The 22,358-nt window shown below is 43.3% G+C and overlaps 1 protein-coding gene across 8 annotated transcripts in view; it reads left to right on the top strand.

Moving 5' to 3' along the window:
* Ptprm (protein tyrosine phosphatase receptor type M) overlaps window positions 1-22,358 on the top strand; it is a 608,602-nt gene that overhangs the window by 464,405 nt on the left and 121,839 nt on the right. The gene's annotated exons all lie outside the window — the stretch shown is intronic.

A 22,358-nucleotide genomic window follows, 5' to 3' on the forward strand; every position in this document is an offset into this window, starting at 1 on the left:
CGGGCTGTTTGCCCCATTGAAAGCTCTAAAAGGTTCGCTGTCACTGTAGTACAGGGACTGGCTGTCTGTCGTCACAGCTGTGACGGCAGTTACTGCCCTGGGCTCTCCTATTGACAGCTGTTGGCCTCACCAGGGGCAGAGCGGGTCTCCACTGTCTTCACTTCCTGGGCTCTGCCAGGAGCGTGTGCTGCTGGACGTGGAGGGGGGAGGAGGCTTAAGTGCCTGGTGGAGTCCAAGTCACCTGCATGTGTGGTGGGCAGGTGGACTCTTATCTGTGTGCTGTCAAAGGCAGGTGTCAGTCCCTGATGAAGAGACACTCGCCTGCTGCCCAGAGTGGAGAGGACGGGGGAGCCGTGGGGCTTTTCCCTCTCAGGTTGTGTCTCTGCTCCTGTCTCCCTAACTCTTGTCATCCGGAAGCATCCTATCTGGGATTAAGCATGCCCCTCACAGCCTGCGGGCCTTCCCCGGCTTCTGTCCCCTCCTGTGGGACTCTCTCCATGCCTCGGGTCATGCCCAGTGCCACCTTGCCAAGCTCTCCCCCTGCTGGCATGACCAGCAGGGACTGTGACACACGGCACCAGTGTTGGCGGCTGCATCAGCGCTTTTCTCCAGAGCTCTGTGGCAGGCAGGCAGGCAGGCAGACAGACAGACATGCTGTGCTCGCTGCTATTCGAGTCAGGGTGTATTGACAGGGCCCTCAGAGCAGGAAACACCAGAGCCCGGGACACCGACCCATATCGCACCCGGGCAACCCTGAAATTCTGAGATTTACCCTCAGCAGTTGGGTGTATAATTCGGTGAAGCTGACTGCCTTTGCATGTAGCCTTCTGCACTTTTAAAGACTGGTTTAAGAATTAATAGGATTAAGGGTAAGACTTCCAAAGCATTAATATCTTATGAAAGACAAAATTAGGTTATTGAGAAAATATAAGCCTAATGAATAGCAATGATGTCTTCGTTCTATCTAATATTCTGAATGCAGGTATTGCTCTAATGTTTATTAAAGATGTTAATGTCAGAGAGATTAGTTAGAGGCTCAAAGAACAATTTATAAAATAGCCTGAATCCGCTTTTTCATGCACTATTTAAAAATACCTTCCTTGTGACTATAAATGACGCTTATTAGAAAATATGCCAGAAATTATTTCTCATGGAGGGCTCCTGGGGATATTTGATTTATAGGTGCAAAATGAATCTTACACTCATTTCAGTCATATTAGGCCTAAGTTAGACATTAGGAGTCCTTATACCTGAAAGAAACTGAGGTATTAATTACATTTCCAAACAAATCTCTCTACTGATTCGGTGATCAGAGAGGATAGTTTAAAAGTAAACACTTACTTAAGCTCCAAATGTATCATCACTTTTTTTTAAAAGAGGGAAGAGAAGAAACGCCAATAGCACATGCTAGAGAAGACAGCAGGAACACAAGGAAGGGCACTGTCCCGAGATTGAGAAGGGAAAACTCTGTTAGGAATAATCCCACCCTTCTGTCCCTGTCCCCACACTGCCCTCCAGGGGTCACTGGTGCCGGGAGGGCCAGGTGGGCGGAGAGGACGAGGGTAAGGGTATGAGTGATGCTGCGGGAGGAAGGGCCCCGCCTAGGTAGCACCTCCGGAAGCCTGGTGCCCCGGCCTTCCCGGCTTGTTCTGGGTGTCACCGAGCAGGTCTGGGGCCGGCAGTGTAGCCAGCAGCCCCTGTCCATTTTCTCTGACCCCAGGGAGTTCTTACACGCACGTAAATCTGGAGAATCTTTTTTGTTTGTTTGTTTTTGTTTTTGGTACCAGGATCGAACACTGGTCCTCATGCTTGCGAGGCAGGCGGCAGAACCACTGAGCTAAATCCCCAGCCCTGTCTGGAGAATCTTTAAGCAGTTCTTTCTGAAAGCCCAGCTGGATTTCAGACCTGTCACAAAGCGAACTTCACACCCATGTGATTCGTGTGCCAGGAGCGGCTTGGCCTGGTGGGTCCTCGTGCTGCTCGGCCGCCACCTCCCTGGTGGGACCTAAAGGGCCCAGGCTCAGGACCCAGGCTCCACGCCCTGCCTGTGTGACGTAGGTGAGCTGTGAGGTGGGGTCCTTCAGAGCGTGGCATGGCGCAGTCCATCTCCGGCAGGGGCACGGCCAGGCACGCAGGAGGCATTCGCAGGAAGAGGTAGCAGTGCAGGAGGAGAAGGCCGACATGTCCTGGGGTCTGAGAGAGGACACCCACAGCACGGTGGGCCAGGAGGCCACATCCCCTGAGAGCCCTGTCTGCCCCCCCTCGCATGAGCACCAGGGCACAGGGCCAGCCATGCACTGGGGTAAGGTGTCTGTGCCGTTTGCTCCATTGTGGGGCTAGATGGCAGCCTCCCCACGGGTCCCCATGCTCACAGGTTCCCAGGATAAAGTCACTTGAGGCAAACGGGCCCGATTCTGTGGAGCAGGAGTTGAAGAACTGAGAAAAGTGTCTTAGGTCTGTGCGCTCCCCTAGCCTTGCGTACGTAATATTTCCACATCTACGTTAGGAAAGGCCTGGGGATTCTGCAGCAACAAATGAGCTGTAGAATCTTCTTTAAAAGCCAAGGGTGTGTCGGTGTCTTTGGCAGAGTAGGGCTTGGGGGAGGGTTGAGTATCTCAGACCGCAGGGTGCGGAGGATGGGGGCCCACAGCGTGCCTCGGTGCGGAAGCTCGCGGCACAGGACCCCGCAGCTGGACGGCCACGGCAGGGCATCTGGTCAGAAACCGTCCGGGACGCATTCCAGGTAGAGGCACAGCCTGGCAGTGAGGCCCCGGGGAAGCACAGCAGGCGGCTTCCTCCATGAGGGACGTTGGACGTACCGCTGGGACAGAAGCAAGACGCGGGAGGCCTGAGTCTCACCCAGCGTGCGGGTGAGATCTGGCGGTGTGAGCAGCTTGGCCTTTAAATGTCAGTTGTCAGAGGCACAGGAGAGCTGCTGACCTAGGAAAGGTCAAAGGGAGAGCGGAGGTACAGCTCTGTCCCCGTGTGGAAATGCTCCCGCGTGGCTCCCAGGGTCCCAGGCGTGGGTGACATCGGGCCGGGAATGTCCCGGAAGAAAAGGACCGCGAAGGGTGTCGTCGCTGCCGTGACCCGTGTCTGCCGTCATCCACTCCATCTTTCTGGTCCCCTTCTGTGGTGTATTTGGGTCTTAATTTCTGGAGCAGGGAATCTCTCTGTGGACCCCACCCCGTTCATCTTTCCTGAGGTGGCAGTGTCTGGAAATCAGCCTGGACACTGGCTTCGTTCCTGGTCTAGACCCACCCGAAGTGCATCCAAACTGGGTGGGACGGAGGTGGGATGAGGGAGCCGCGGGGGCAGGCCTCCGTGTGACTTGGTTCTCACAGGACAGTCGTGTGGCACACTCGTCGGGAGATGTAGTTATTTGACTCGAAGGAAATGCAGAAATGAGTCACAGTGAAGTAAACATGCTGAAGTGAGCAGAAAACGGCGCGCTGCTGCAGTGGCAAAAGGACGCAGCCGCTCTTGGGGCCAGTGCGGGGTCGGCCATGCTGCCTGCAGGCTTCTTGGCCTTTGTCACCAGGGTTGCCAGCGGGGCCTCACTGCCCTCTGTCCGGGACACAGGGTCCCTACTGTCCCGGCAGTGTGGTAGCTGCCAGCTGTGCAGTACTGCAGGGACGGGGCAGTGGCGACCCTGTGAGCCTGTAAAATGACTTTGCTCCCACTCTGTGCTCCCCACAGGACCTTGCTTATTCCTCATTTTTGTCTTTATTCTCTACGCATACCTGATCGCCGCGCATAAGGATGACACGGCATTGTGGGGTGTTGGCGCATGTCCGTAACACACCACCATTTTCTGTTCCTTTCTCCTCCTTTCTTCTTCCATCTCTTGGTCCCCCTCCTTTTTGCAAACATTCTATCTCCAGCTTCCTATTATCTACCTTTTATTTCATCTTCAGTTACCTTATGCCTTGATTTTGGGACTGATCCAGTGTCCTTTGGGGATCGGAGCAAAAGGACGTGGACCCAAAGCAGGCAGACAGCTCCGCTCTTCTGCAGGAATGTGCCTGCTGTGACAGATCACGGTGAGGGGACGGCGCCGGTGCCCCTTCCACGGGAGGTCCTGAATGATGCCGACGGCCCAGTCGTCAGCTAGGCAGTACCGCTCTGGGGCGGGAAGATGGATTTGCCAGTCACTGCTAGAAACCCAAGCAGCTCTTCACATCCTACTCTTTGGAAACATTTATGTGTCCGTGTGCATCTCACTGCATTTAGAAAAGTTTTTCCTTTATTCTACCTACTTTGCGGCCTACCGCGAATCTCTCCAGGCACAAATGCTGGGTTATTTTGTAATTGAACAGGAAGATTGTTTTATTGCTGTTTAAACCCAAGAACTGAAGACATTATGTAAAACTCTTCAGGCTTACGAACAACACATGGGTTTTGCTGAGGAACCTGGGTTTTCCTTAAATGTATTGAAGGTGCTGTCTTCTGAGACATGGTTCCTTGTAGGTCTTTTTCACCCCCCGCCCTTTTTGTTTTGGTACTGGGGATCAAACTCTGGACCTTTTGCTTGCAAAGCAGGCAGCAGAACCACTGAGCTAAATCCCCCAGCCATTATAGGTCTTTTTAAATGATGGTTTGTCTATCTCCCCCCACACACACATCCATCTTTTCCATCTTCTAAGTAAAATAGCTGAATGTGTTCAGGGCAAGCACTGGGTTTTGTGTGGTGCTTTTGCCTGTACTGGACCAAGTTCCAGCAATCTGTCAGTGCATGGTCCCTCCTGCGCCCTGGTACCCTCTGTGTTTATTTGCTCACCTCCCATCTCAGAGAAGCCAACGTAGCCTACAAAATAAAATGACCGCTTTCTGCAGAGGCCGGAATTCTAACTCCCAGCCTCCCTGCCCAGAGAGATCAGGCTCAGGCTCAGGATCAGGAGGCCCTGGCGTGGCTGCCTCATCTGTCCGTTGCTGGGGTGTGAGGGCCAGGGGAGTCGCACATGCTTTCGGGGAGCTTGAGGACAGGACATGGCAGCCCCCAGTTGGCTCTTGGAAAACGGTGGCTGCTGGAATACAGTCAGAGGCACTTGCGTGACTCCGCTGCTGGGAACACAGCCTGCGCGCCACCCACACGGCAGCTCCGCGTCCGACCCGCATCTCCAGCCCACACGCCTCTCCGATGAGCTTTTTAGGCCCTCTCCCTCTTCCGAGGCACCAGCTGAGTCCATCAATTGCCACAATCAGTGCAGGTTATTTTCTATCCCACTAGATCCAAAACACACAAAACAAAGCCATTGAAAGGCAGGGTGGGGAGCGGAGGGAGGGGGCGGCATTGGCAGGCACTGGAAATGCATTAAGAATCCCAACAGCTGTGTCTCCAACCGCTGCGGCAGCAGCCAAGTGATTTTTGATGTGTTTTCTTTTTTGCTTTAATGATCATGGTGCTGGTGAGCCAGGCCCATAAGAAAATGCTAAAAACTTCCCTCTGAAATTCTGAGATGGCTTCAAGCAGTTGCAAGTCAGGTGTGGGGGTGCAGGTGCTTTCCCTAGTGGATGAAAGTTTCTGTATATTTTTAAATAGTGCAAAGGGAGCTGGTTCGACCGCAAACACCTGGCTTGTTTTGCCTTAAGTCCTGCTGTAGAACTGTGCTTTGGTCGCTACTCTGGTTGCCTCTGCAGCACGTGCGGTGGTTTCTCACATGCTCTCCTCTTGCCCTTGTCCCTGATGACACCTCGTGCGAGCTCGGCCTTCGGAGAATTCCATCACAGATGTTGTTCCCCACGACGCTCCTGCCTGCCAGTGATAGCTGTAGCACCAACACGTCCCAGTTTGTTTGAAGCGCTTCTTGGCAACTGATTTCCACTTTGAAGCGGTTATATGAATTTTTTCTGACACAGAGAAGTGAAGCAAGTGTTCCCTTGTTCACGTGCTTTCAGCGTCAGATGCCATCACCAGTCCCTTTGTGAAGGAGGGGATGGAAGTGTGCCTGTGTCCCAGCCTTTGTGGGTGTTGCATTTCCATGTCTCTGGCCTTCCTCGTGCCGTGGGTGAGGTTGGTGGAGTCAGGCCAGGTCCCCCCTCCCCTGACCTCCACAGCAGCCGGTCACAGCCCTGCCCTTTTCCTTCTGCAGCTTCCCAGTCCTCTGCCCTCCTCCCCGCTGTGCGCCTGGCCCTGGCCCTGCCTGCGCACTGTGGGAGTCCCCTCACATGCTCCCTACATCCCTCTGTCCCCGGGGTGTCCCCACCCAGCAACCTGCTGTCTTTGTGTGATGAGGCTGTCGCACCCCACGGAGACTCCCATCCACTCTCCTGAGAGAGGGACCTCGGCCTTTCCTGACACGCTCTGCCCACAGCTCCTTCCCACGGCACGCTCGGAGGGACTCGCCATCCCCATACTGTGACTTCTCGGGACTCAGCTGTGGCTCCTGCTGTGGCCTCGGCACAGAGTGACTTCTCATCCTCCTTCAATAGCCAGATCCCTGAAGACCCACCTCAGCCGTGGCCCCTGCCACCGCCCTTCCCTGATGAGGCTCTCAAGGGGAAAGAGCTGCTCCCACCCAGTCTCCAGCTTGGAGTCTCAGGGGTGTGGGAGACCCACAGTGGCTGGAAACACAGCAGTCGATGTGCTAACTGATCCCTCAGCGGATACTTCATGGCACGGAAGCAGGCAGTTCCTTTCCCTCGCTGAGTTGATGCTGTGTGTCTAAACACACATATCTCCGCATGTAGAAATGATCCAGATGGACGGAGCTGTCCTTCGACCCAAACCCAGAAACTGCGAGTGTTAAGGACTTGATTTGCAGTCTGGTAGGCAGCATGGGAGGCGTAGGCCCCTGTAGCTCTGGACTGGGTTCTAGGAAAGCAGGATGAGTGGAGCACAGAGCCCTGCTTGTTGAGAAGAGACTGGGCGTGTGGCCAAGAGCAGAGACAGGAAAGAACAGATGAGCAGGATGGACGATCACCTACAGCAGGAGTCTGAACCTCTTGTGTGCATTGTTCAGATGTCCATGGTCACACGGTGGAGTGACCAGCATTCTTATTCCGGGGGGAGCAGACCGGGTATGAACTGCCCCTTCCTGGCCAACCGAATCCACTCTGGAACCTCTCAATGTCGCCTTCACCCTCACGCTTCAAGTCTGGTGCTTTTCACCAGTGTTTCCTGTTAATGGAAAGCAAACTCAGAGGTACAGATCATCATGGAGAATCAAGTGGACAGCACATTCCAGTCTGGAAAAGCCCTGGACCCAGCCACTCCTGATCCTTGAAGTGTGGCAAGCATGAGCATGGTTCAGTCTGATCTCTGTACTCAGTGCCAGCCGTGTGTTTTAAAATGTTAGAATAGACATGTGACTCCATGTTTGCTTTAAATTTACTTGACTCTGTAGTGTTCCATAAAATATATTTGGTCTTTATCCCTCACTCCTGTTTCCAAACTCTCAAAACCTCGAGTTTTTTGCTAAGCGAGAGGAGCATTTTTCTGTTCATAATGAGCCTCTTTTCATAAGTTATGCTGATGAGGTGGGTTCAGGTGGATCTATAAAAGCCACACTGGGACCAGGCACAGGCCCCAGGAAGACCAAGAAACTGAAGGACTTGAACCCCACCCCACCCGCTCCAGAAGGAGGAGCAGAGGCAGCTGGATCTTGAATAATGCTCCTGAGCCTTCCGGCTGCTGGCCACAGGTTGATGTGGGAAGATGGTGAACCCCCACCCTGTGCGTCTCTTCATCCCATACAACATCCTCTAATAAGCAGGTCTGCGTGTTTCCCAGAGTCCTTTGAGCCATCCTAGCAAATTAATCAGACCAAGAGAGAGGGGGATCCTGGGAACCACGATTTCATGCCGGGCCATCAGAAGTGCAGACGACAGCCTGGGTTGGTGTCTGGAGTGGGGGCAGTCATGTAGGTTCTGACCAGCTCAGGATAGAGAATGCAAGAACTAAACTGAGCGATTGGACACTTGACTGAATGCTCTGGAGAGTTGTTTGGGCAGAATTGTGTCTTCCTGCCTCCATCCTCTCCTCATAGAAGCACTGCAGAGCTGTGGAGGTGTTGACTGTGAGTTTCATTCATGCTCCAAGAAGGAAGCTCTGTCATGGTGTGTAGTTTCGTAGTTCAGAGAGGGATTGTGTGTTCGTGGAAGTAGTTGGGGCAGCAAGGCTTGAGGGTGAACCTCTCATCGGTCTGTCTTGGCTCCTAGGGGCGTGGTGACAGCAGGGATGGACCTGTCTTTGTCTAGCACCTACTGTGCCAAACCTCCTGAAGATACATATTTCTATCCACAGTGTTCCTGCACGATCATCACACCCATTTCCTAGGTGATGAAGTGACTAGATTTGGGGAATGCACCCCAGACCATCCCTCTGTGGAGTTGCAAGTGTTGTTCCTTCATCTGTGGACCCTACAGCTCAGGTTCTTCCTGTTACACCCAATGCCAGGGAAATTAACCTTGTGCTTTATTGCCTGGTCTTTGTGTTTCACCCTCTGCTGTTTTGTTTGCTTTGAACAGCGTTCTGTCCTTTGGCAGAGGACCCATGCAGCCCTGGTGCCCCATTGATACCTGCGTCCCTGGCACAACTCAATGTCTCAGCAGCAGATGCTGCCCATTAACCTGCCCCGAGTCTGGGCCCTGGGGTGGAGGTCAGTCCAGCACCGCTCCTCCCACACTAGCCTCTCATTGTCAGAGTGATGTAGGACCGTCCTATCGATGGGATCTGCCATCCTGCCTCATCTGAAATGACTGGCGATGTGCTGAAATCACGGCTCCCCAGAGCCACAGGGTGACATAGTGCCTCCCTGGGTTATTGCAGGCTGCCAGTGAGCCAACCCAGAGAGGAAAGAAGCGGGAGGCAGACTGGGAAACTTGAGTCGTGCATGAAAGCCCAAGGCTTTCTAAATGATCTGTTCTGAACATTGCTGGGTCTTTTGTCCACGGAATGATACAGTCCACAGTGATTGTGTGGTCAGAGCGAACCCTTAAGCTTTGATTAAATGACACAAAAACATCTGAAAATTTGCTTCTTTTATGGAAGAGCAGTGGTGTGTAATAGCAAGGCCAGTAGATTAGGGCTCAGAAGATGTGCGTCCAGTTCCTCTCCGCTGACTCTAACTCTGGGCATGGTGCTAAGCATGCAGCTTCCGTGGAGTAAGGTCAGCAAGTGAAGACCGGTGACAATGCTGTTTGCATGCCTCACTTCGGGGAGGCCAGACTTCTGGGGCACTTGATGCTCTCATGGGTGGGAGGGTTTCTAATGGGCAGCACTCAGTGGGTGCCAGGGACTTGTGGAGAGCTGTGCTCTGGACATCAGTGCCACGCAGACTATGCTGTCTTAGGGTCTGTGAGCTCCTCTGATCCTTTACGGCCAGTTTCTGAATGAAGTGGTTCCTTCCAGATGTGCATTTTGTGTTTTTCTCCTCTCTCCGGCATCTTTGCCTCTTCCCACTCTCGCTCTTAACCCCAACCACATCTTCAAAACACTGGGAGCCCTGGGTGGAGGTGATGCATGACAGAATGGCACATTGCTATCAGAGCAGTGGCTGTGAACTTATTTCCACTCTGTCCTTAATCGCCCCCTGCCCATTTTCAAGGATTAGGAACAATATGGAAATAAATGGTGTAAGTGTTTTGAGACATTTAATTTGTTTCAGATTTTGTATTGCATAAATTTATATTATTGCTACATGCATTATGCAGTGGAGCAACACTGAGTTAGATCCTATTGCATTTTTAAGTTGTCATTTCACAGAAAACAAAGGGAAATGCTGACTTTTCTAATTTTCTATATTTCATTTTATGAAAGCAGTTTTATATTAGTCTGTGCTTTGACATAAGAAAGTTTAGAATTCACCCATATTATTCAGTCTCTTCTAGACTGTTGAATCTTTCTCAGTATCTTTGTCTTCTGTTGCCCTTTAGGGAGACATGGAAAACCTTTTATCTGTTTACTTCTGAGAAATTATACAAGAGATACTGAATAATTATAATGTATTCAGTGTTAATTATAAATATGCAGCTAATGTTTTATATGTATTGTATTTATGTGCTTTAGGTAATTATGCATTTTAGTTCCTTGCCAATTTCATGGCCAAAATATTTTACTTGGCTGATTACTAAGTATATTTTAAGCTTACTTCTTGCAACATGAAGAGAATATACTATAAATCCAATTAACATGATTTATCTGCCTAAACGGAATGCTTGCTTTTATTTTTTTCTGTTTTAATGATGAAAAACAGTTGTAAGGATGCAGAGTAACTTAATTTGTTTTTAAAGCTTCCCAAGCTCAATTTTTTTTTTTTTTTTTTTTTTACAAGCATAACATAACTTTTGAAAGATATTTGGAAATTTTAAGAAAAGTGTACAGGGGGAAAAAGGCCAGTGAAAATCACCCATAAGTTTACCATCAATTTTTAGTAAATTACTGTCTGATATTTTAATGCATTCCAATCTTAATACATGTAGTTTTAAATCTTATTTCCCCATTTAATAATATATCTCAAATATTTCCTATATCTTTGACATGAACACTACTGTAAACAAGTCTTCGGATTTGCTGCTTTTGTTTCTGAAGGAATAAGTCAAGCCGAGGGATTATGGTTTAGAGTACATAAAATGGTTTAGTTATTTGCATACATTGATGACGTGCTTTCATAAAAGGTTGTTTCAACTTAACATTTCTGTCCACACTCTGCAAGAGCACTCCCCTCTCTTTAATAATCACTAAAACGAGCATTAATCATCTTTTCTTCATCTCTGGGCTAAAAAGCATAAGTCATCAATGTTCCATTTGAAATGAGACCTGTAGTCTTCATGTTTGTTGTCTGTGTGAAAATCTTCTTAGGAAGTGTTCTTGCCTGTTTTCCTATGAGGGTGTTGGTTGTCTCTTACTGACTTGTATGAGCTCTTTTATGGCCTTGTGTGCTGCTTTGGAAATACCAAAGCTGATCAAGAAAGAAATGCAGTAAATGATTAAATGATTAAATTATAAAAAATACAGTAGAAGTTACATTGCCATTAGTCTTCCTCAAAATATTCCATCTCGCTTGCACACACTTATCTCATCACTCTTGCCTCCTTCATAAATAGTACTGGAAGTCCTCTTTCATGAATGTTTTTACAAAACATGATCAAAAATACGGTGAAAGTCACTTCTGAGTGTCATCCAGAGAAAGACAGGCTTGTAAAACACATATGGTGTTCCTTATCTGCCTTGCTCACTGGATCTGGCACTTCACAAAAGTCAAAATGATCATGAAAGGTAAACATGTTGAATCGACTCAGGAAAAGATAGTCACAACAGTGTCACTAAAATGCTCATGAAAGAAGACTTACAGAACTGCTTCAGAAAGTGGCAAGAAGAATGTGATGTGTGTTTGAAGCGAGGAAGAGTGTTTTGAGAGGAGATAACAATGTGTCTTTTACTATAATTTTTTAATTGAAACATAACTCTGAATTTTTCTGTCACACCTCCTACGTTGGTAATTCTTAATCTATGTGTTTCTGTAATGTTAGAGTCACCTAGTCCATTGGAAACATCAACATTTTAAACCATCAGCTTCATGAAAAATCCTGTATGATTTGGTTAGAATTGCATAGGGTTCATTTATAAAGCTTAGGAAAGTTGATTTCCTGGCAGTAGTGGATCTTCCTATCCATTAATATCTTTTATGTTGTCTTCTAGTTGGAACTTCTTTAATATTTCTTAGTAAAGCTTGAAAATCTTTGTAAAATTCTAGATACCCTTGACTTACGTATAGTTTTTGTTATGGTAATGGTATCTTTTTACAGTGGCATTTTATTTTTATTGTGTTTTCAAGGTAGATTAAGTAGCTAGGTAGTTGGATAGATAGGTGGGTGGATATATGCACACATGCATGCATACATAGTCTTACTTTTTAGCCTCACGGGCTAACGTGCCAAACCCTGATGTGTGAATATCAAGTATGTCTTTACCTCAGTTATTAGCATAGATAAAAAGTCAGAGTTATATACACATACTCATTTATAAATATGAGTACGTATATAAATATAAATGTTTATGTGCATTGCCTTTTGTTTGTTATCCTTATGTCTGGGGTTTTTGTTTAGCAGTTTCATTTCAGTCATTTGTTTATGATTATTTTCAAGTTTTCTATAGAGAAATATGTCAACTATCATTACTGATAGTTTTCTTATTTTAAACATTTTATATGTTTAGTTTTCTTGGTTATAAACCCATCTAGACCCTCCAGGACAATGTTACATAAAACTCAGGTTCACACAGAGCACAGCCAATGGCCCTTCCTGATTTCATTGCCCCACTTGCAGCCCTGCCCAACAGCAAAGCTGAGGCCATAGCCCACCTATCCAGGAAGCCTAGTAGTGACCACAGCTGACAACAAAGCAAAAAGCCTTGAGCAGGAGCAAAACCCAGCCAGTGACCTCATCTGACCAGGAAGCCCAGCCAGAATCCCTGTCTGAAATCAGCCCAGCCAGCACACCACCTGGCCTCAGAGAATAGGCAAAAGTTTCCACCCAACTGCAGATCCCATCTACCATGGAAGCTCCCAGTGGAGCTGTCAGCATCACCTCCTGGACTAGCTGAGGAAAGTCTGTCCTTGCCAAGTGGACCTTTGTAAAAAGCTAAAAAAAAAAGTGACTGCTTCCTCAAATGCATAGCCATAAACAAAGGTACAAGAATGGTGAAGAGTCAAAGAAATGTGACGCCAAAAGGAAAGTAAAGCTCTAAAACTGACCCTAAAGAAGTGGAGATCCCTGAACTGACTGACAGAGAACTCAGAATAATCCTTGAAAAGGAGTTCAGTAAACTACAAAGAAACACAGAGAGACTGCTACTCAAAGCTAGAAAAACAGCACATAAATAAAATGAAAGCCATAAAACATTTAAAAATACAGAAATTCTAGAAATGAAGAATGCAGTGACTGAACTGAAAAATTCAACAGAAAGCTTCAATAGCAAGGATGCACTTGGGCAAATGAGTCAATGAACTTGAAGACAGGTCATTTAACAAGTGTCCAGTCAAAAAAACAGAGGAAAAAAAATGACAGTGACCAGAAATATTTCTGAGCTTTATGGGATAGCATCAAGTGAAACACTCTACATATTATTGAAATTATAAAAGAGGAAGATAAAAGGACAGAAAGTCTATTTAAAGAGACAGTAGCCAAAAATCTTTGCAAATTTGAAGGGAGAAATGAACATCTAGATTTGAGATTTAAAAATTGCCAAGTAGGTTGAACTCAGAAACATCTACATGGAGCACACACTGTGATTAACTATCAAAAGACCAAGACTCTTCACATCCAATAGGACACATAATGCTATTATCTGATTGCTCAGCCTAAATTGTGCAGACCAAAAGACAATGGAATGATACATCCAAAGTGTTAAAAAATAAAATGAAAAACTTAGTGACTTAGTGAGACCCTGTCTGAAAATAAAAAATAAATGGCTGCTGAGGTTGCTTCTGAGAGTAAAGACTCTGAGCTCAATCCCCAGTACTACAGGAAACAAAACAAAACCTGCCAACCATGAATAGTACACCAAACATAGTGAACAAAGCTGTCCTTCATAAATGGAAAAGACATAAAGACATTCTCAAATAGATAGAAGCTGCAAGAGTTCATCACCACTAAGCTGCCTTATAAGAAATATTTAAAGGGAATTTCACAAAGTAAAATGAAAGCTTACTGATAAACTACAGGAAAACATGAATGTGAAGAACTCTATTAATGGTGTATGTGTACTCCAAGTCAGAGTCTTCTAGTAGTGTAAGGGTGGTTTGTAAACAACTTTCAGTTCTGATAAAACTTAAAATAAGTTTTATTTTCCTTTTCTTTGTTTTAAAACTGTAATTATAGAATTTTATATTGGACACAAACAGTTATATAAATGGTAACATCAATAACCTAAAACATGAGAAGACTGAGAAGTAAAAGTGCAAAGCTTTTCTATGAGATTGAATTTAAATTATTATAAGTTTACAATAGGATGCTATAAATATATTTTGTGGTATCCACAACAGAAACTCATAGTAGTTATACAGAATTAAGAGAAAGACATCCAAGTATGCAATAACTAAAAGGCATCGTATGACACAGAAAGACAGCAAAAGAGGAAGAAAGGAACTACAAAACAGAAAACAGCAAAAGGTACCTACCAGTCAATCAATACTTTGAATATTAGTCAATTACAATCCCTCATCAAAAGACTTTGATTGGTTGAATGGAGTTTTGAAAACAATTAAGATCCAATAGTTTACTCATTCATGTTAGTGGTAAAAGATACTCATGGGGTGAAAATAAAGGGTGAGGGAAGATACTGAAGAGCCACAAGAAAAAGAAAGGGCTACACTTAATAAATACCAGAAAAAAATAGGCTGAAAGTGTGAATTTGGCATAGAGACAATGAGGGTCATTATTTAATAATAAAAGGATCAATTCATCACAAAGATAGAGCAGTTGTACATATTCTTGGACCAAGTTTCAGCACATCTAAATACATAATACAAATACTAAACTCAAAGGAAAAGTAAATAGCAGCAATAGTAAAGGAGGTTTATACCTTCAGTAATGGATAGATCATCCAGAGAGAAAACCAGGCAGGAAGGACTATAGACCTAACAGAGCTGTGTGAAACGTCCTAGCCACAGCAGCAAGAAACACTTCCTTCATTCTCTAGGCTAGATCACATGCTAATCCACAAAACAAGTCTGAGCTCATAGCAAGTGTTTTCTCTGACCATAGTATTATGCAAACACACATCAACAATATAAAAATTGGAAAATTTACAAATACATGGAATTAAACAGCAAACATCTGCACAATTGAATGGCCAGTAAAAGGAGAAGTTTTAAAGATCTTGAAATACAAAGTATCATTAGACAACTGTGAACAATTTGATGTCAATACATTGAATAACCTGAGAATAAATGAATGTACATGTAGGAACATTCAGCCTACCAAGGCTGAACTAGGAAGAATCAGACAGTATGATCAGACCAGAAATAAGTAAGGATATTAAATCACTAATCAAAAGCCCCTCAACAAAACCCAAGACAAATGGCTTCACTGTTGAAGTCTAAGGAATTTAAGGAAGAATTAACTACAATCCTCTCACTCTTCCAAAAAATTGAAGAGGAGGGAATGCTTCCAAGCTTATTTTACAAGGCCAGCAATACTGTGATCCAAGCCAAAGGATGCTACAAGAAAAGAAAATTGCAGACCAAAATCCCTGATAAACATAGAAACAAAAATTCTCAACAAATTACTAGCAAACCAAATTCAATAGCATATTTAAAGAATCACAGACCATAATCAAGTGAGATTTACCCCTGGAATGCCAAGATTATTCAGCCTGTGCAGATTGATGTGTATGATACACTACATTAACTGAGTGAAAGATAAAAAGCATATGACCATATCAGTAGAGGCAGAAACAGCATTTAATAAAATCCAACATCCACTCATGATAAAAACTCTCAACAAATTGGGTACAGAAGAAATGTACCACAACATCATAAAGGCTGTAAAGAACTCACAGCTAACATCACATTCAACATTGCAAAGCACAAAGCCTTTCCTCTAAGATCAGTAATGAGACAAATGTATACATTCTTACCATTTCTGTGAGTATAATACTAGAAGTTCTGGTCAGAACTGTCAGGCAAGAACAAGAATTAAAAGGGATCCACATTGTAAAAGAAGTAAAATTTCTCTATATGCAGATGACAGGCTTTTGGGTACACAAAACTCTAAAGATTCCACCCCAGAACTGATAGAACTTAGAAATGATTCAGTGCAGTTGCGGGATAAAAAATTGGAACACAAAATCAGATGCATTCCTACTCTAGCAAATCAACTATCCAAAAAGGAAACTTAAAAATCTTGTATACAGCAATATCAGAAACAAACAAAACAGTAGGAATAATTTAACCATGAAGGTGGAAAATCTCTCTACTGAAAATCATAAGGTATTGTTAAAAGAAATTTGTCAAGATTCAAATAAATACAGATAGTCTCCAACTAATGATGATTTGACTCAAAGGTTTTTTACTATAATGGTGCAAAAACAATATACATTCGGTAGGAACTGCACTTGGGATTTTGAATTTAGGTCTTCCTCCAGGCTTCTGATGCAAATGTATGGTACTGACATAAAAGAGACCAACAGAACAGAATCACGAGTGCAAAGCTAACCCTATGCTTATATGGCCAGTGCCCAGAATACATAATCTGGACAGGATAATTTCTTTAATAGTGTTGAAAAAACTGGCTATGTGCAAATGAGTGAACTTGAACCCTGTTTTATACCACAAAAAAATTAAATTGAACCAATTTAAGTAATTCAGTGTAAAACCTAAAACAGTAAGACTCCTAGATTAAAACATAAGGAAACCTCACTGAGAAAGCCTTATGACGCCAAAGCAAAAGTAACAAAGCAAAAATGGACAATTGGGACCATATCAAACTACAGAACTTCTGCACAGCAAAGGAAACAACCCATAAAGAGGAAAAGCAACTATGGAATGAGAGAAAATATTTGCATGCCATATATTGAAGAGGATTTTTAAAATTCACTTGAAAATAAGCAAATGACCAACCTGAATAGACATTTTTTCCAAAGAAGGCATAACAGTGAAGGTAAGTGAAAAGGGACTTAAGATCTCGAATCATCAAGGAAATGCAAATCCAAACTGTGGCGAGGTATCATCTCACACCTGTTAGAATGGCCATCCCCATAAGATAAGGATCACAAGTGCTGGTGAGGCTGTGGAGAAAACCCTCATGCTGTGTTGATAAGGCGCTGGCACAGGCACTGTGGAAAATAGTATGAGGTTTCTCAAAAGATTACAAATAGGACTGGGCTCATAGCTCATTGATATAAGTGCTTACCTAACATGTGCAAGGTCTAAAGTTTGATCCCTAGCACCTAAGGTGGTGGAGAACTATCAGCAGCCCCACTTTGAGTATATAGTCAAGGGAAATGACATCAGCTCAAAGCAGTGTCTGGACTCCCATGTTCCTGGCAGCATTATTCACAACCATTGATCATAGCAAATACATGGAAGCTGGCCTTGTGGTGCAGGCCTGTAAATCCAGTAGTGTGAGAGGCAGACAGCAGTATCAGAAGTTGGAATCCAACCTGTGCAGCTTAGAGGTCTCCTGTCTCAAAAGGGTGAAGATGTGCCTCAGTGGAGAGGCTTGGGTTCAATCCCCAATACCAGAAGGGAAAAAAAAAAACAAACATGAATACAACCTAAAAGTTGGTTAACAACATGTGGCTCACAGCAGTTTGGAATAGGAGGAAATGGGGAGGTGGTGGTGAAAAGGCCCAAACTTCCTGTTGTGAGATTAATGAGGTCTGAGACCCTAAGGTACAGCATGGTTCAGCATGGTAATTGTAATTAATAATACTATATTGTAGTCTTGGGATTTGCTGAGATGAGTAGATCTTCAATTCCCCATCCCCTCCTTTGCTGAAAATGTTAACTGAGGTGATAGATGCATTACCTAGCGTGGCTGTGGTAGTTGTTTCATGCACATGTATGAAATAAGCGTGCCTTGGTGGTAGAGAATGTATTAGTGTGTGTAAGGCCTACATGATAGCTCATGGAACATGCCAAAGTAATGCAAAGGAATTGAAGCTCTCTCCTGTGTACTATCAGATCATAGTGCAATGAAATTGGAGATCAATAGCAAAAGAAACTGTAAGAACTTCATAAGTACATGGAAATTGAATAATACCCTCCCAAACAACCAATGGATCACAGAGGAAATTAGACAGTTTGTACAATTAAATAACAATGCCAATACAACATACCAGAATTTATGGAACACAATGGAAGGAGATCTATGAGGGAAATTCATAGCAGTGAATAGCCGTATTAGGAAACCAGAGCAAGCTCAAATAAACAACCTAATGCTGAACCTCAGGTTTCTAGAAAAAGAAGAGTAAGACAAATCCAAATCTTGTACAAGGGAGAAAATTTTAGATGTCAGAGCAGAAATTGATGCAATGGAGACTAAGAGAACAATACAAAAAAATCACTGAATCAAAGAGATATTTCTTTGAAAGAATAAATGAAATTGACAAAGTCTTAGCCAAACTTATCCAAAAAAAGGGAAAGCCTCAAATCTATGCAGTTAGAAATGAATAGGGTAAAATTAACAACAGATCCAGCAGAAATCCAGAGGATCATCAAGGCCTACTTTGAGAGCCTGTATTCCAATAGTCTGGTATTCCAATAAGGTGAAAAACACAGAAGAAATAGACAGATTCCCAGATACATAGAAATTACCAAAGTTGAACCAAGAAGATATACAAATTCTAAACAACCTAATATTGATCAATGAAATTAAAAACTAAAAAATTACCAACAAAGAAAAGCCCAGGTCATGATGGCTTCACTGCTGATTTCTATAAGAAATTTAGAGAAGAGCTGATGCCACTACTTCACAAACTCTTTATGAAATTGAAAGGGAAGCAGTACTCCCAGATTCATTCCTAGAAGCAGCCATTATCTTGATTCTAATAGCTGAGAAAGACTCAACCCAAAAAAAACTACAGGCCAATCTCCCTAATGAACATAGTTGCAAAAATCCTCAATAAGATACCTACAAACAGAATGCAGAAGTTCAGCAAGAAGATGATACACCCTGCCAAAGCAAGTTTCATCAATGCAGAACACCATAATATTGGTGATGCCCAAAGCAGGTTGTGAAGAGTTAGCCCCACAATGGGCTTGTTTACAGAACTGAGCCTGGCCAAAGCCTACATGCCTAGGTCAGGGTAACTCACCCCCAAACCCATTCCCCCAACTAAAACCTTCAGACTGAAGGACAGTGTTCTAATCACAACCATATATTTTGTCTATTCCTAATTTGAGAATGCTTTGTCTTGACCTTTATGAGCCTTGTTTACATTGATTTCCCTGGAAACCACATGTTGCCTTTACCCTAATGGATTACAAGGCTGGTTCAACGTAAATAAATTAATAAATGTAATATAGTGTATTTTAAAAGTCAAGGGCACAAACCATGTGGTCATCTCAATTGATGCAGAAAAGTGTTCAACAAAATCAAATATCCATGCGTAATTAAAACCCTACAGAAAATTGGAATAAGGGGCCAGGGATTTAGCTCAGCGGTTCATTGGCCTGCCTTGCAAGCACAAGGACCCAAGTTCAATCCCTGGTACCAAAAAAAAAAAAAAAAAAAAAAAAAAAAGGAAAATTGGAATAGATGCCTCTATCTCAACCTGATAAAAGGCAACTATGAAAAACCAACAGCCAACATCATACTAAATGGTCAAAAACTGAAATCTTTCATGCTAAAATCAGGTACAAGACAAGGATGCCCACTGTCACTACTTCAGTCCAATATAGTTCTGGAAACATTAGCCACAGCAATTAGACAAGAGAAAGGAATAAAAGGAATAAAGATAGGAAATGAAGTTAAACTGTCATTATTTGTGGATATGATACTCTATGTAGAAGACTCCAGGAACTCCACCAAAAGACTTATCGACTTAATAAACAAATTCAGTGAAGTAGCTGGATACAAGGTCAACACTCAAAACTCGATAGGCTTCTTATACACGAATGACAGGCTCACTGAGAGAAATGGGGGAAATAATTTCTCTCACAATAACATCCAAAAAATTGAAATACCTAGGAATCAATCTAAAGGAAGTTTTTAAAAAAAAACCTCTACTCTGAAAACTATAGCACTCTTAAAACAAAAAGATATCGAGGAGGATATCAGAAAATGGAAAGACATCCCTTGCTCCTCAGTAGGAAGAACCAGTAGAGTGAAAATGGCTGTACTTCCAAAATTGCTATATAAATTCAGTGCAATCCCCATCGACATTCCAACAGCATATTTCGCAGACCTAAAAAAAAAAAAAAAGATCCAAAAATTCATTTGGAATCAGAAGAGACCTAGAATAGCAAAAGCAGTTGTAAGCAACAAAGACAAGGCAGAGGGTATCACAATCCCCAACTTGAAACTATTCTATAAAGCTACTGTGGTAAAAACAGCATGGAACTGGCAAAGAAACAGACCCAAGGATCACTGCAACAGATTAGAAGATTCAGAAACAACTCCTGGCACACTCAGCCACCTCATCTTTAATGAAGGAGCCAAACACCCTCACTGGAGGAAAGATAGCCTCTTTAATAAATGGTGCTGGAAAAACTGGTTTCAACTTGCCAAAGACTAAAAGACCTATAAATCTCAACATGTACTAAACTAAAATCAAAATGGATCACAGATCTAGATATTAAAACAGAAACACTGAACCTGCTAGAGGATAGGTTAGGTAGAACTCTTGAAGACATTGGTGTAGGAAAAGACTTCATGAACGAAACCTCAATCACCTGTGAACTAACACAAAGAACCAACAATGGAATGTTTCTCTCTCTCTCTAGAATCTTTTTTTTTGGGGGGTACCAGAATTAAACTCAAGACCTTGCACTTGCGAGGCAGGTATAGTGCAACTGAGCCAAATCCCTGGCCCCTGGATCTCTTTCTTCTGCACAGCAAGAAAAACCACTAACAGAGTGAAGAAACAAACCACAGTATGGGCAAAATTTTTACTAGCTGTCCCTCAGACAGATGTCTACTATCTAAAATATAGAAAGAACTTAAATTTAAAATTCACCTTAAATTTAAAGACCCAATTCAAAAATGGACGTCTGAAATAGACATTTCTCAGACAAAGAAGTAGAAACAACAAATAAACATACGAAAAAATGTTCAACATCACTGGTCATTTGAGAGATGTAGATGAAAGCAATGCTGTGAATCCATCTAACTCCAGAAAGAATGGCTACTACCAAGAAATCAACCAATAACAAATGCTGGCAGGGGTGTGGGGAAAAGAAAACCTTCTCCACTGTTGGGAGTGAAGACTGGTGCATTATAGAAATCAGTGTGGAGATTGCTCAAGAAACTAAGATTAAAGATCCCATTTGACCCAGCTCTTTCCCTGCTCGGTATCTTCCAAAAAGGATTAAAAGCATCATGCCACAATGACATACATGCACCCATGTTCATAGCAGCACAATTCATGGTAGCTAAAACTTGGAAGCAACTCATTTGCCCATCAACGGGACACTGGATAAAGAAAATGTGGGGTTTTTTTTAATATAAAGTGGAGTACTACTCAATCATAAAGAACGATAAACTAGAGACATTTATAGCTACATGGATGCATATCAAGGCCATACTCTAAGTGAAATAAATAGGACGTATGTAAATACCAAATCTGGTGTGAGAAACAAAGTGTAAGCGAGAACTGAAATGCATAGTAGACAATGTGAAATAGGAAGCAGAGGTTCAAAGGGGAGGGGGAAGTTCAGGAAATGAAAGAAGGGAAAGAAAAATATGAGAAAAGAAAAAATGGACACAAAGCTTTTGAAAATAGGGGTGAAGGGGTGGATGAGAGGGAAAGGGAATGGAAAAAACAAGAACTAAGACATACCACGTACAGGTACAAATTCTGAGAGATGAATGTGATCGTGATGTGTACCTAAAATGTACCAATGAACTTAATTTTAAAAATCAGACTCAGGTTGACAAACACCCCTGGCTATGCCTGCTTTTAAACTGGAAAGGCTCTCATTGATTAGCAGTCAGGTGTGATTAGATGAAGAAAATTCCTTTCCATTCATCATTCACTTGCTTCATCTGCCGGGGGTGGATATTGGATGTGTTAGGCTGCTTTTTCAGTATTTATTGATACAAAATAATTGTTTGATTTTTTTAATATGTACATTTTAACATGCCAGAAGTGAGCTTACGTACATATACAGATGTAAGACATATGTGTTATTTACTGTATACATATTAAACCTGTATATGTTACATTTACACACCAGTAAGCCAGCCCTTCCTCCCTGTGCTGCCTCTAACCTGATAATGACGGTACCCTAAGCGCTGCTCAGTACTGTTTGCTAAGTTTTTCAGTCATGTTGCTGTGTAAGTCTAACCTTTTAAGTTTTATTGCATTTTCATTTTGTGATTTTAGAGTAAACATAATATTTAGTTCATAGAATGTATTAAATAGCATTCTGTATTTTTATTGCCTTTAAGTTATGTAAGATTCATTATCTTTCTCTTAAATGTCTAGAAGTCGTGTTAACTCACTAGATACAGACTTTCCTCTTGCTGAAACTTTTAATCATTTCTAAAAATCCCTATAGAACCATTCTTAGCTTCTAGTGTCTCAAGTTAACAGTGACGGTTAATAGTTCCATTGGAATCTGTACATTTTACCTTTTATTCAGAAGCAAACATTTGTTAATAATTTCTGAATTGGTGCTCATGTGTCTCTTCCTCTCCCTCGCTGTGAACATTGTTTATTTGTGACTTCTTCTTCTTTTTTTTTTTTTTTT

This window comes from Fukomys damarensis, unplaced genomic scaffold (assembly GCF_012274545.1).
Source record: "Fukomys damarensis isolate Sample0158 unplaced genomic scaffold, DMR_v1.0_HiC HiC_scaffold_30, whole genome shotgun sequence".
NCBI classification, from domain to species: Eukaryota; Metazoa; Chordata; class Mammalia; order Rodentia; family Bathyergidae; genus Fukomys; species Fukomys damarensis.